At 40.9% G+C, this 15,193-nt stretch overlaps 1 protein-coding gene and 1 long non-coding RNA gene across 7 annotated transcripts in view; one reads left to right on the top strand and one right to left on the bottom strand.

The window, feature by feature from the left end:
- SYNPR (synaptoporin) overlaps positions 1-15,193 on the top strand; it is a 312,280-nt gene that overhangs the window by 197,538 nt on the left and 99,549 nt on the right. The window lies entirely within an intron of this gene.
- Positions 1-15,193, bottom strand: part of LOC113593585 (uncharacterized) — an 80,789-nt gene that overhangs the window by 13,331 nt on the left and 52,265 nt on the right. For 2 of the 5 annotated variants that reach the window (XR_008297080.1, XR_008297081.1), the window contains exons 3-6: positions 9,789-9,880; positions 8,395-8,674; positions 5,576-5,720; positions 3,187-3,335 (exon numbers count right to left, since the gene is read on the bottom strand). This is a non-coding gene — a long non-coding RNA (uncharacterized LOC113593585). The remainder of the gene's footprint in view (positions 1-3,186; positions 3,336-5,575; positions 5,721-8,394; positions 8,675-9,788; positions 9,881-15,193) is intronic. The other 3 variants (XR_008297082.1, XR_008297079.1, XR_003413850.2) reach the window with 3 other exon arrangements.

Genomic DNA, 15,193 nt, shown 5'->3' with positions numbered 1-15,193 from the left:
ATACCTGATTCATGTCAAATGAAAGATAGAGGTTAGAAGAGAGACTTTGGGGGCTATGGGAGAAAAGGTTTTCATGGCAAAGATGAGTTCTGATGGGTCTGAGTGATGAATGAATAAATATGCAAATACGTATCTCAAGCCCATAATGCACCAAACACTGCTGGCCACCTTCATGTATATCCTGTAATCATTACACCAACCCGGTGAGGTAAGTTACCATTACATTGCTTGAGAAGACTGAATGGAGAGAAATTTGGTCAGCATCACACAGAAAATCAATTGCAAATTTTTGGATTTCATATGATCTTCTAATGTGAATAAAAACTGAAGATAACAATGTTCAGACTGTTTGAAGTGTGGTGAGTAGAGCAAAAAATATGACAGAGAAAAGTGATAGAGATGGAAAGGTAGTTTTGGGCAAGATTTTAGAACACGTTGAATTTCTAAGGAATTGAATTAGGGAGAAGGAGTTAACGATGATAAAAAGAGAATAATAAGGAAAATGATTTTGAAGCAGAGAATATAGATTTGAATTTGAACATGCATTTTGAGGTGTTTTCTATCCAGGAGTCTTGTGCTAAAAGCCCCATGTAAGGAGAGAGAGGTGAAGCCTAATTGGGGTTCTAAAGAGTCATCTTCATGCAGTGAAACGAAAGTCCTGGGAGAAGGGAGGTCACCAAGAGAGATGTAGGACCAGGAGCACAGGGCTCAGGCGTGGGGGATGCCCACGCTTATAACAAATGAAGGAGGGGCGCCTGGGTGGCTCAGTCAGTTGAGCGTCCGACTCCAGCTCAGGTCATGATCTCACGGTCTGTGGGTTCGAGCCCCGCGTCGGGCTCTGTACTGACCACTCAGAGCCTGGATCCTGCTTCCAATCCTGTGTCTCCCTCTCTCTCTGCCCCTCACCCACTCTCTCTTTGTCTCACTCTGTCTCTCAAAAATAAATAAATGTAAAAAAAATTTTTTTTTTAAATGAAGACGGAGACAAATGAATGAGGAAATCCAAAAGAGCCAAGTGCAGACGAAGTGGGACAAAGTGTGTGCTTCACAGAAGGTAAGAAAATGTCATGCGTGCTACCAGTCAGCACAAGTAGGACCACTGAGTACTTCAGAAAGTAAAGGAGTGAAAACTATGAAAAGGCCAGTGGATATAACTAATGGTGGTGATTAAGGACTTTTCAGTAGAAAAGAAAAGCATACAAGGCTGTTGGAGAATGGGAAATAGAATTTGATGTTTTCCCTCAGACAAGGAAAGTGCAAAATTCTAAGGATTCTAACCATCTTACGTTAAGCCTGCATGAGATGATGTTTGTGGAGAAAGAGAGCAAGTTGGTTAGTCACCTTCTCATAGAGAACTAATTACTGAAAGTAATTAGTTCATTTGATGACATGGTGATAAACTTCCCACTTTGCCTAGACAATAATAAGGTTTCCAGTGTATAGGAATCATTTGAGAACAACTGAATATAAAGAATAAAAGATTTATAATGACAAATCAATTATTATGTCACTTACATGTATTGAGATCCCCCAGCAAAATTTAAAATATTAAGTTTGCTGTCAATTTCAAGTTTTCTTGTAGATTGGAGGGAACTGATCATTGCTTTAGGTAGTTAACACGATTACCCTTGATTAATTTACCCTAAAGAAATAACCAGAGATATAGAGAAGGAAGTAGATACAAAGGTATTTATTGTTGAATTATTTTAAGTTCTTCAAAATTAGAAATAACTTATGTCTAAAGATAGGGAATCAGTTAAATAAATTGTGGGACATTCATAAAATGAAAGACATTAAAAGTCATTTTCTCTGGGAATGCAAGCTGGTGCAGCCACTCTGAAAAACAGCATGGAGGTTCCTCAAAAAATTCAAAATAGAACTACCCTACAACCCAGCAATTGCACTACTAGGTATTTAGTACAGGGGGTACAGGTGTTCTGTTTCAAAGGGACATATGCATCCCCATGTTTATGGCAGTACTATCAACAAGAGCCAAAGTATGGAAAGAGCCCAATGTCCATCGATGGATAAATGGATAAATAAGATGTGGTATATATATACAATGGAGTATTACTCAACAATCAGAAAGAATGAGATCTTGCCATTTGCAACTACATGGATGGAACTGGAGGGTATTATGCTAAGCGAAATTAGTCAGAGAAAGACAAATATCGTATGACTTCACTCATATGAGGACTTAAAGAGATAAAACAGATGAACATAAGGGAAGGGAAGTGAAAATAATATAAAAACAGGGAGGGGGACAAAACATAAGAGACTCTTAAATATGCAGAACAAACAGAGGGTTCTGGAGGGGTTGTGGGAGGGGGAATGGGCTAAATGGGTAAGGGGCATTAAGGAATCTACTCCTGAAATCATTGTTGCACTATATGCTAACTAATTTGGATGTAAAATTTTTTAAAAATTAAATTTAAAAAAAAAGTCAATTTCTCAAGTAACATGTTAAACATAGGTGAAATCCTCTAGCATTGTATAAAGTGACTAACCGGGATATAAAACTATACATATGTAATGGTTCTAATTTAGTTTTATTTTTTACTAGCTGGCTGTGGCAGATACTGCCCTGCCCGTATCTCCCAGTCCCTCGCCATTCATCCCTATACCTTTCATTGCAAGCTTTTATGACTGTTAGAAGTCTTTCTGGGGGCACAGAAACTTGTTTGGTCAGTATGCAGGACAGGCGAAAAATTCTGGGGAGTTGCTCTCTCCTGGAGCAGCCTTCATCCAATAATACATGTGAGTTGGAGGATAAATATCCCCATTACCTCACCTCTAAAGGGATACAACTCTAAGGCACGTTCCATACCATTTCTCAGAGGCACCCAGCAGGATAGCTCTGCCCATCATGGAAACCTGGTCAGTAACACACCTTTTATTCCTTCTTTCCCTTCTTTCCCTTTCCTGTCTCAATTCGCCACTGCCTTATTGGTGTTTCCAGGGATGAAGCCTCCAGAAACAACTTGCACTCATATCTTGATCTCAGGTCTGCCCTGGGGCAATCCAGCCTAAGACACTAGTATTGCTGAATTGTGAACATTAAGGAACATGGATGGATAGATGGATGGATGGATGCATGGATAAAGATAGATCCCTATTTCCTGTCACTCTAAATTCATCTCGTATAATGTTGATCGTGTGAAAACCAGCTTGGTTAGAAATCAGTACCTTTAGTTCAGAACATCTTCCTTTACAGTTTGTACTTCAGATTTCATATATGAAGCCACAGTTGTTTTTCTCTGTTCATGGTATCTTAGCATACATGGTAGGTCTCTTCCAATTGGAAGTCATACTAGCATGGACTTTGACCTCAGTTTCTGAAAAATAAATGATAGCTTAGATTTTGGAAATGATCCATAACACCTCCAAAATAAGTTTTGTATGAGACATAGTCTATACTTTGTCAGTCCTCCCCAAATATGTTCTCTACATGTGGTGATTAACCGCACATCTTTTCTCATGGGATACCCAAATAACAAAAACTAAATCATATTTATGGAGATTATGTCATGATCATTGCATCAAAGTATTAATTTGTTTCTTGGTGGTGAGATTATGAATGAATCAGATATTGTATTTATACTTGCCACGCTTTGCTGTGTGATTCTTCTTCTACAATATGATTTTATGACTTTTAATACTGTTAATCTACTGAAACAACATAGTGTAGTTTGAGCTATAAAGACGGACCGCCTAAGTTCAAATCCTGACTCTGATACTTACTGGCTATGTTTTGTTGAGAAAATTGCTTAGCATCTTTGTTTGTTATCTGTAAAACAAAGACAGTGTTACCCATTTCACAGTAAGTAGTTTGTATTAAGTGGGAAATGCTTAAAATAAGGCCTGGAATTCAGTAATTTCTCTTTTAGTATATTATTTTTACTTTCAAGAAAGGAATTAAAAATAGCTAAAAAAGATCGTTATTCTAGTTAATTAGCAACATTACCCCCAAGACAACAAAACAACCCCCTTATTATATTTTACCCAGAATGGTAACTTCCCTAACCCTCTCTCTCCCATATGCAAACATTAAAAAGTATGTACATATTTAACTGTTTCATATTTATTAACTTGTTTTTACTCTTGTCTTTAATCCTATGTGGGTTGTTCTTGAAGGTATCATCAGATCTGTATTTTTTTTTCTCATTAAACTAATGGGAAAATGAAGCCCTCCCAAAGTGACAGAAAGGACAGTGCTCAGTGACACTAGCACAGCCCTTCCAAGGTTGTGTGGCCTGAATGGGATGGGAGAATGAGATTCTGAGTCTGATCCTCATGATTCTTGAAAGGGAATTTGAAGGGGGGTCTTTGTATTGAGGGAAAGGCGAGCTGGGGTGCTCAGCTGGGCACTGGCTGCATAAGCCCTGTTCCCCATTTATAAATGTAGCCACTTGCTCTGATTCTGCTATTCCTGTTTGGAACATGGGGACAGGTGGAGGTTGATGCCAGGAAATCTGTGGAGTTTGGGCCATTACCTAGTAAAACTAGCTCTGTTGGGGGAAAAGCATTTTCTAAAATCCATACCCTAGAGCAGTGGTGATAAACTGTTCTTTTTACCAGAAGGGCCAATTTGGGGAAAATAAAAATGTTAAGGGCTGTAATGTTTTATTCCTTGTGTTCAGGAAATGCTGCATTTGCAATTACATTTAAGCATTTGTTTATTGTTTCTCATTATCAAAGGGTTTCACTCTTTTTGGCTAACATTTCAGAAAAACTTTATAACTACAGTATCTCATCATAATGTTGTGCATTAAAATAAATTTTGTGTGTGATGAGACCTGGTAGTTCTATGGGGCAGGGAGAGCTGGAGAGATTCGAGGGTGGTGTAGCCTAAGGGTTAATAGTGTATCTCTAGCCAAACATCTGGCTTCGAATCTAAGCTGTGCCACCCAGCAAATGGGCAAGTTATAACCCCTCTGGGCTTAGGTTTCCTCATTGTAAGAAGGAAATAGTACTGGGGCACCTGGGTGGTGCAGTCGGTTAAGCATCCGACTCTTGATCTCAGCTCAGGTCATGGTCTCACAGTTCGTGAGTTTGAGTCCCACATCGGGCTCTGCACTGATGTTGAAGAGCCTGCTGGGGGTTCTGTCTCTACTTCTCTCTGACTCTCCCCCACTTGTGCTCTCTCTCTCTCTCTCTCTCTCTCTCTCTCTTTCTCAAAATAAATAAACTTAAAAAAAATTTTTTTTTAAAAAAGAAGGAAATAGTACTTTCCTCTTAGAATGGTTGTGACCATTCAGTTAAGTCATACAGGCTACTTGTGCAACACAGAGTCTGGCACACATGAAGAGCTCACTGAATTATAGTGTCCTTGTTGTGGATATGATTCATAGTTTTATTAATAGAATGTAGTACAAGGACCTGGCACCAGAGTATAGCTGTAGACCAAGGACAAGGACAGCCATATTTGGAGATTTCTGCAACAACACAAGAGCTGTCATTTGTAGGGACTGTCTGCAGAGAGCACATAAAATGGTGCAGTGGCTGCTGGCATGGAATAGGCCAAATGGAAAAATTAGCGAATGACAAATTACTCCACCCCCACCCCACAATTCACCTCCCAGCCTGTGTAGATTGGAGCACTTGTGTTGCAACACTTCCCCACAGGTGAGTGGTGATGAGGACTTAGAAGGATGCCTTAGTTTGGGTTCTCCCAGAAGCATGCTGAGACAAAGATCTGTAGCTGTCTTGGCAGGTGATCCCTGGAAGCACCAGTGAAACATGGAGAAGGGGAAGAAAAACAATAATGAGTAGATTTATGGGTAAGGTACCATCATGGGCAATTGAGGCAACTGAGACTTCCAGGAAAACACAGCTAACATCCTTCACAGTAATTCTGTCAGGCAAGTGAGGAGGTTGGGGTAATTATCTACCAACTCCTGTTGGCCATTGGTCAAAACTACTCCTGCAACTTCTGTTAATTCCCTGGCGCTTCTTGTGGACCAAGCATGCCCTGGCAGCCCAGCTGAGCCTTCAAGCAGAGATCTCAGATGACTATATTAGAAGACCATCACCTATAGAAACCCACAGAGATGTGGATGGGTGACCCATGGCTTCTAATAATAAAATTCTTTAATCATCTTTCTTACACCTGTGAATGACCCCATGTTGTATCATTTAGTCATTCTCTCAATAAATACTTATTAAGCACCTACAGTGTGCAAGGCTGTGAACTATGTGGGCACATGGTATGTATTAGTGAAGTGGACATAGCCGCCTCCCCCATAAAATTTACAATTACATGGGATGGGAGGAAGACATTAAAGATGTAGACAAAGAATACACACACAGAGTAGTGTTAATTTGCAGGAAGAACGTGAACATTGTGTGGAGAAGTAAAATAAGTGTTGGTGGGATGGAGAGAGTTACAGACACCTATATATAGAATGATTCAGAAGGGCCTCCCTGAGGAGATGGCATTTCAGCCAGTAAAAAGAGAAGAGGAAAGAATGTTCTAAGCAAAGGGAACAGCATGGGCAGGGCTGACAGGAAATTCAGAAGATAAAGGGGATAGAAGGAGGAGCCATGCTGTGTTAGATTAACAGGTTGGGGAAAACCTCCCTGAGAAGTGACATTGGAGTCCAGACCTGCAAGAATTGAGAGAGGGAGAGATTGCAAGAGAGCTTGCCTCAAAGACCTGAGGGGTATATTCCTGGTAAGGGGAAGAGCAAGTGTAGAGGTCTGATGTCCCAGCATGAAGAGACTGAAAATCAACCAGAAGACCAGCCTTGCTGGGTTGGGATAAGGAGGAGATGAACTTGAAGAAGTGGACAGAAGCCGATCACATGAGGTCTTGTGGGATCATATGAAGAATTTGGATTTTATACAGAGTGAGATGTAAGTGTAGGTTTTGAGCAATAGAGCCATGCAGCTTTGTTTTTTAAAAGATCTTGCTTGTGGCTATAAAAATAGATAGTCTTAAGGGGGCAAGGGGCAGTGGTGAAACCAGGGAGGCCAGTTAGGAGACAGCTGCAGTCATCCAGGTGGTGGAGGCATGGACAGGGGCAGAGGAAGTGGAGAGGGTGCTGTGTGTATGTAGCATCTCATATTTGCATGGCCATCCATGCCTCGCTTCCTATGGGAATATGCATCCAGAACCCAGCCCTGTGTCTCGTTTTTTCCCTGCTTTCTCCATCGCTTTTGCCAGTAATGTTGGATAGCATTTGGTCAGTATGGAGGCCAACTTCAGTCTTTTAATTTCTTGTCCTGACATTGGCTTAGGGGCACCTTTTGGGGCCATGAGTTTTCCAACACTGCATGAGAAAGTCAACCAGAACTGCCAACCACACACACATAGGCAGCTGGCTGCCTTAAGTAGAACCTTCCACAATCCCACTGAGACATGTTTACACCCACATTTATGAGAGCCATAGGAGACGTATGAAATTGACAGCAGTTCTACTTCATGAAATACCATTGTAAATGAGTCATGGCCTATATCAGTCAAGATCCAGTCAGGAGAAGAGAGCTCATCCCCAGTGGCTCAATTTTTAAAAGTTAAGGTAGGGAACTAGGTAGACGAGGACCAAGAAGCAATGCAGAGGTTAGCAACTGTGGGATGCCACCACCGCCTCTAAGGCTAGAGCAGGGGATGGCAAGGTAAGGCTCTCGAGTCAAATTCAGCCAGTGCACTGCCTGTTTTCACATGGTACGTGAGCTGAGAATGGATTTTATATTTTTTAGTAATTCCAAAGCAGCAAGAGCAAGAGGGGGAGAGACTCCTTGGTTTCTCCTTTTCTGCCTTGCTCCAGGTTCTGAACGAGAGCCTGCCATTGGCTGCACCTAACTGGAAGCCAGTTGATAAGCAAATCAAGCCCCTGGGAAGGAGCAGGGCAGAGAACTGAGAACAGGCAATGACCAGCCCAGAGTTCCTCTTTGAAACTGTTTCCTCATCTACGAAAATGAGAAAACTGAATTAAAGCCTTTTTTAAAGAGAGAATTAGACCCCTAATTCTATGAAAGTAGAAGTATATTGACTGCACTTTTTAGGGGAACAGTTGTATTCGGACTTGGCCAGGAACCCTGATGATGCCCCTGCCACTGCTGCTTCAGAGGGAGCAGAAGGAAAGGTGAAGATTCAACAAAATTACTTATACAGGTCTCTTTCTTTCAACCTCATAGGGCTTGCTCTGATATTTGTCCTATTTAGGTAAAATCTGAACAGACTTTTAAAGACCAGGACTGGGGCACGTATTGAGAATGATTGTAGGTTATGTAATCAAGGCTGTTGTTTCTGTTGAGCTCCCAGAGGGAGTTGACAAGCAGTGGAGATGAAATGAGTGTATGCTTAATGAGTCTTTTATGTAGTTCTTGGTCTCACTGTGTGTAATTTTACAGAGCAGGCATGGGGGAGTGTGGTGGGCAAAACCTCATTACCTGGGAGAAGCCCTATGCCCCAGAAGGATGTTAACATGGCTTTTTTCAAAGTTACAAAAATAAGTTCTGGTTCTTTCTTTTATCTGTTTTCCTTCCTAGAAGTAGAGACACAGAGACTGAGACTGAGGTGCTTAGAAAAGAACAAAGGAATTTGGCTATAGTAATAGCTAAGAATGTCAGAAGGAAACATCCCACTCATATCTGTATGTGTGTCCTGTCCTTTGAAAATGTTCCGTCTGTTCCATGGCCCCATCAACCTCTGTCTCTGCTTTCTTCTTTCCTGGAAACAGAGAAATGTGAGAACATTCTTTGCATCCCCTGGAGCTATCAAGCTGGTGGCCAGAAGTCACATAATATACTTTACCAGGTCAAGCTGGTGTCAGTTGAGTGGTGGTGACCAGTGTTCCCTCTCCTTTCCCAGCCCCATCCATCCTTAAAAGAATGGCATTTTGTAAGCCAGGAGATGAATTGAATTGTCTGGGGGCCACAAGGTCAAACAAAAAGGAGCCACTTGCTCCAGCTGCCTGCTTGCAGGATGCTCTACAGTCGGAACAGGAAAGTAAAAGCCTCAGGGCCGAGGGTGTGAAGAAGTAACAACTGTAAGGCTGGGAGTCCCATTCCAGATTCCCCTTCCAGGGTCCAGCTGTGGGAAAGCAGAGGCCTGGACATGACTCAGGACGTTAGAATGTCTCTTGATGTAGGTTCAGGGACCCCTTACCTGTGTCTGTATCATGTAGAAAGTTTGGGAGAAAGAAAGAGAGAGAGAAAGAGAGAGAGAGAGAGAGAAAGAAAGAAAGAAGAAAGAAAGAAAGAAAGAGGGAGGAAGGAAGGGAGAAAGAGAAAGGGAGGGGGGAAGAAAGAAGGGAGAGAAAAAGAAAGAAAGAAGAAAAGAAAGGGAGGGAGGGAGGGAGGGAGGGAGGGAGAAAGAGAAAGAAAAAGAGGAAGAAAGGGAGGGAGGGAGGAAGGAAGGGAGAAAAGAAAGAAAAGAAAGAAAGAAAGAAAGAAAGAAAGAAAGAAAGAAAGAAAGAGAAAAGAGAGGGACGGAGGGAGGAAGGAAGGGGGAAAGAAAGAAAGAAAGAAAGAAAGAAAGAAAGAAAGAAAGAAAGAAAGAAAGAAAGAAAGAAAGAAAAAGAAAGAAAGAAAGAAAGAAAGAAAGAAAGAAAGAAAGAAAGAAAGAGAAGAAAAGAAAAGAAAAAGAGGGAAGGGGAAGGAAGGGAGAAAGAAAGAGAGGGAGGGAGGGAGGAAGGAAGGAAGGAAGGAAGGAAGGAAGGAAGGAAGGAAGGAAGGAAGGAAGGAAGGAAGGAAGGAAGGAAGGAAGGGAGAAAGAAAAAGAAAGAAAGAAAGAGAGGTAGGTTGGTGAAAATGGAGATTCTCAGATCCCACCGCGGACCTACCTACTCAGCATTCCTGCCAGGTGAGCCCAGGATTGACATTTACTAAGTCCCCATGTGATTTTTAGACACACAGAAGTTGGAGAATTGGTGACCTAGGGAGGGATAGGTAGAGCCTCAGTTTGCAGTTGCCTAATATTTTGTGTTTTAACATTGATAGATTTTTTCCTAAAAATATTTGAGGTTACACTTTGGTTTAAGCAGACACTTGCCTTATTTATTATACTTAGTATGATGAAATAGAAAAGGAAAGTTAGCATAAATAAGCAAATGGATGTTTCTATTTTCTGTTACTTTCAAATTTTCTGTTGTGGCATATATTACTCATAGAATAAAGAACAATAAATGACAAAAAAGCAAATGTGGCAATATAAATTGGGTAGTAATGGGTGAACTGTAACAATTTCACTACCACCCCATTATGTGCCTTTGAGCATGTTGCCCCCAGACCCTACCCCCTGGCAAAAAAAGAGTCAGGTGCTGGTTGCCTTTCCCCCCTACACCAAGTGGAAATGAAGGTAGAAATCAGAACGTAGGATGGATATGTTAATTCTTCCATCTTCTTTTTTTTTAATTTTTTTAAATATTTATTTATATTTGAGACAAGAGGACAGAGTGTGAGTGCGGAAGGGGCAGAGAGAGAGAGAGGGAGACACAGAATCCAAAGCAGGTGTCAGGCTCCAAGCTGTCAGCACAGAGCCCTTACGCAGGGCTCCAACTCAAACATTGTGAGATCGTGACCTGAGCCACAGTCGGGTGGCCAACCGACTGATCCACCCAGGCACCCAATTCTTTCATCTTCTGTGTGTGTGCGTGCGTGCATGCGTAATTAGTGGTATGGTCATTATCCTCTTGATTGTCTGACAACACAGTAACAAGGGCTGAGCCAGAGTATTTTTATTCCCCTTTTTACAGAGACTTAAAGTTTTTCAAGATCACACAGCTAGTAAATGTGGAACCTGGAAACCTGTCTAAATCTTTTGATGCCCATGACTGTTTCAACAAAGTTGCTTACAGCCACCCCAAACCCTCTTCTAACAGGGATGATGATGCCTATGGTCATAGGCATCATCAGCATCAGCATCGTTATGGTCAAATAAAAGGTGATTTTACCATAGAAGAACTGTGCAAAGCATATCACATATGTTATACTGTAGCATCCCTGAGAGATAACATCCCTATGAGACAGCAACTCTAAACTTCATGTGACAGGTGCACAAACGGGCTCATTGAGGTTGAATGACCTGCCCGAGGTCACACAGCTGATCAGTGGCAAAGCTAGAATTTGAATATCTAAGCTTGATGTACCCCAAGGAGTCTTCACCACTGTCCTGTAAGCAACCACAGTGATGTCCTTAGGTTGGCAAACCCCCATGATCACAGTGACCCCTTCCTTCCCTCCCACATCTATAGCCTCTTCCCCATGGACAGGCAAGCTGGGCAGGCAAGAAAGATTTAGGGAATGGTTCTCAGAGAGATTGTATTCCTTGGGACTCAGAATTACTGGCATTCGCTTTCCAGTTAATTGCCCAAGTCCAGGAATAAACTGTGAAGGAAACACAGTTCCAGGCTGGAGCTGTAATGATCACCCCTTTCCCTTTTTGCAGCTGGCTGGAATCTGAAATAAATGAGCTGTTGCCAATGCAGTTGGTAGAACTTTTCACTTTTTATTTTGAAAGATTCCATTCCATAGTAGCAGCTGCCACTTGGAGGGTAGGTGTTAAGGAGTCAAATAAATGACATAGTTTTCTAAGAATAAAGTTATTCCAAAGGATGTACTGCTATGGCAGATGCTCATTTCCCTGGCAAAAGGTAGATTTGGAAAGAAGCAGGAATCATTGAGCTGAGAGTTCCCACACACTAATCAGGGAGCTTGAACATCTTTGATTACAATGAAGGATTTGTAGTTGTAATGCTCCTTAAGGCTAGCACTGAGATATCAGAAATAAGTGGAAAGTGCAGAGAACCACTTGCAGAGTTGGGACCTCTGAGATGCAATTGATTAGCTCTTGGCATCTTTAGAAATTAGCTGAGAATTATGCTCAACAACCTCTACGTTCATGTTTTGTTTTAGCATACCTACCAGCGGTTGCGTTTTCCATCCCTTCTTCCTCTGTCTTACATCCCCTCATCTAAAACAGTTACACTGTTTCCTATTGATAACCACATTTTACAATTATCTTTTACTTCACTGGAAAAAGGAACACATTTTATTTTCTGTCACTGTACAGAAGTGAATGAAGTAGAATATCAGAATCTCCTTTAAATGTAACTTCTCAGAGACAATCACTATCAAGAGTTCTGATGGATGTTTCAAACTTTGTCTTTGCATGTACTTATTTTTTTTAATATGTATTTATTTTGAGAGAGAGAGCATGTGCATGTGAAAGAGGGAGGGGCAGAGAGAAAGGAAGAGAGAGAATCTTATGCAGGCCCCACACTCAGCACGGAGCCCGACTTCGGGCTCTGTCTCACCACCGCGAGATCAAGACCTGAGCTGACATCAAGAGTTGGAGGCTGATGGGGCACCTGGGTGGCTCAGTCGGTTAAGCATCCGACTTCGGCTCAGGTCATGACCTCATGGTTTGTGAGTTCGAGCCCCGCATCAGGCTCTGTGCTGACAGATCAGAACCTGGAGCCTGCTTCCGATTCTGTGTCTCCCTCTCTCTCTGCTCCTGTCTCTCTCCTTCAAAAATAAATAAAAACATTAAAAAAAAAAAAAAGTCGGAGGCTTAAATGACTAAGCCACCCAGACACCCCTGCATGGACTCATTTTTTATACAGACTGATTGTAGTGTAAATATTATTTTGCAAATTAATTCTTATTTTTTAAAAATTGTTTTTATCTTTCCATGTCAGCCACTAGGGATCTACCACATTCTTTGGCCTCATCACTCTACCACAGTTTATTGCACAACTGTACTATAATTTATTAAGCTAATCACTTGTCAATGGACATTTAGGCCATTTCAGTTTTTCACAATTATAAACAGTGCTACAATTAACACAGTTTTATAGCTTCATGTGTAAGGTAAGTTCCTGGGGCAACGGTATAGCAAACCTTAAATTTTTATAGATTTGTCAAATCTCTCTTCAGAAAAGAATTTATATGCCCACTAAGAGGATATGAAGGTGCCTGGTTCTTCACATTTTTCCCAATATAGAATACTATAAATGCACTTATTTAATCATGGGAGAAGATAAACACTTTGGTATGTAATTATAAGACATTTGTATTCCTGGCAAAAAAGTTTTGGAGAACCCTGTGTCCGTCTTTCTTTGTACCTGATTCCTGGCATAGGTACCTCATCACTTGCCCCCACCCCAGGTGTTTTATTAAATCGGCATTCTTAGTGCACTCTCAGAGATTTATTAATTGATACAACAAACATTCATTATGGTGCCAGGCATCGGGCCTGACCATGAAGGAAATTTAAAAATGAAAAGAGATTCTCTTTTCATGGAGCTTAGTCTTCAAAAAAAAAAAATACTCAACATTGATGAAATGGAGACACAGAGAGTTTACATGCCTCATTCAAGATCCATAGCAAGTCCTCAACTATACAAAAGCTTGCAGTAATTTCCCTGAAATCCTTACCTAATATTACCATCACACAGAGTCACAGTGCAGATAATTAGAATTAAGGCTCTATTAATCTTTACTAATGAAAAGGAGGTCTGTAGCAAATTGCCTAAATTAACAAACTGATATTTACACAGTGTGATAGAACTTGTTAAGAATTCATATATCAAATTAATTTACATCATGGTGCTCGTCTTAACAAACTCTCATAAAATGTTGGCATTGAAAAGAGTCTGCCCAATAGTGGTTTCTAACTCCTCTTACTTCACAGATACAAAAATATCATAAAGATATTTGTCGTCTCTTAAAAACTGAGAATAAACTGAGGGTTGATGGGGGGTGAGAGAGGAGGGGGGTGGGTGATGGGCATTGAGGGGGGCACCTGTTGGATGAGCACTGGGTGTTATATGGAAACCAATTTGACAATAAATTTCATATTAAAAAATAAAAATAATAAATAAATAAATAAATAAATAAATAGTTTTTTAAAAAAGATGTTTGTCTTCAGGGTTCATTTTCAAGAACTTATTCATATTTATCTCTGTATTGAGTTTATTGCTTGCCCAAATCAGAAGGGACTGGTTTCCCCTTGTCCTTTTGCAAGTTACCACAGTAATTGTTAAGAGAGAGTAAATGCTGTGGTTAGTGAACCATTAAATATGATTCTTTTGTCAGTTTAAGCCATCATCTTAGACTGACATGAACGTTGCCATTTCCAAACCTGAAATTACTACCCACCCTGATTATCATGGTCTTTAGAGATGGGATTCAGTCCCTCTGCAGAATGAATGTTCTCTAAAGAATGATAAAGTTTATTGTTTCCTTTATGCAGATAAAAAGTAAAGCATAAATGTCCCACATTGGAGCAAACGGTGCCACAGAAGAAAATGAATGTAAATGCCTTATGGTGTGCAAGACTAAATGAAAATGTAATGTGAATTACTTTCTAGCTCAGGCTCATCACTAGTGCCCAGATGACTATGTTTCTGTGGTTTTAAAAATCACTTCAATTTTCAACCAAATGCCGCTAGCCAAATAAACAGTGTGTCTCTAGCACTTTTTATAATGCTTTCTGGAAGAGAAACAGAGACTGTATGAAAAAAGGCAAAGCATACTCAGCTCTTCTTTCAGAGTTTTACTGTGCATCACCAAGAGCCTACAGAGACTGGTTTAACTCTTGAACTTGTCCATTTACTCATTCGATCAGTAAAGGGTGCCAAGAACATAACCAGATGAGTACTGGGTGCTTGCCCTCTGCTACAGACCCAGCCCATGTGCAGCCATGTTTCAGTCCTGGGCCCCACCTCTTTTAGCTAATTGGATGATGGATAGACAGTTATTAGTTGGCCAACAATCTGTGAATGGTTGCTGGGACCAAATGAGGGTCATTCATTCACTTAGCCCATTTTTGAATGCCTACTCTGTTCAAGGAAATGGTTTTGATGCTGGAGATCCAGTGGAGAACAGGATAGATTGGGTCTTTCTTCTGGAGTTTAACATCGTAATAAGGGGAAGGAGCGAAGGAAGAAAACAAGCAAACAAACCAAAGACCAAGATCGTGTCAGATAACAACAGGTACAATGACAAAAATTAAACAGTGATGTGGTGGAGAATAACTGGGAAGAAATGGACAAGGAAGTTCCTCTTAGGAGAGGATATTTGAGCTGAGACCTGAATGATGAAAAGGATGAGCCATGTGAAGATCTGGAGAAGAGATTGCTGCAGACAGAACAGAAGTGCAAAGGGAATAGGGGACTTGGTGCAGGAAAGGAGTAGGTAGAATAGTCCAGCAAGAACACAGTGGATAATGGGGAGATACTGGGAT

Source organism: Acinonyx jubatus, chromosome A2 (genome assembly GCF_027475565.1).
Source record: "Acinonyx jubatus isolate Ajub_Pintada_27869175 chromosome A2, VMU_Ajub_asm_v1.0, whole genome shotgun sequence".
Lineage (NCBI taxonomy): Eukaryota > Metazoa > Chordata > Mammalia > Carnivora > Felidae > Acinonyx > Acinonyx jubatus.
This window is presented reverse-complemented; position numbering and strand designations above follow the sequence as displayed.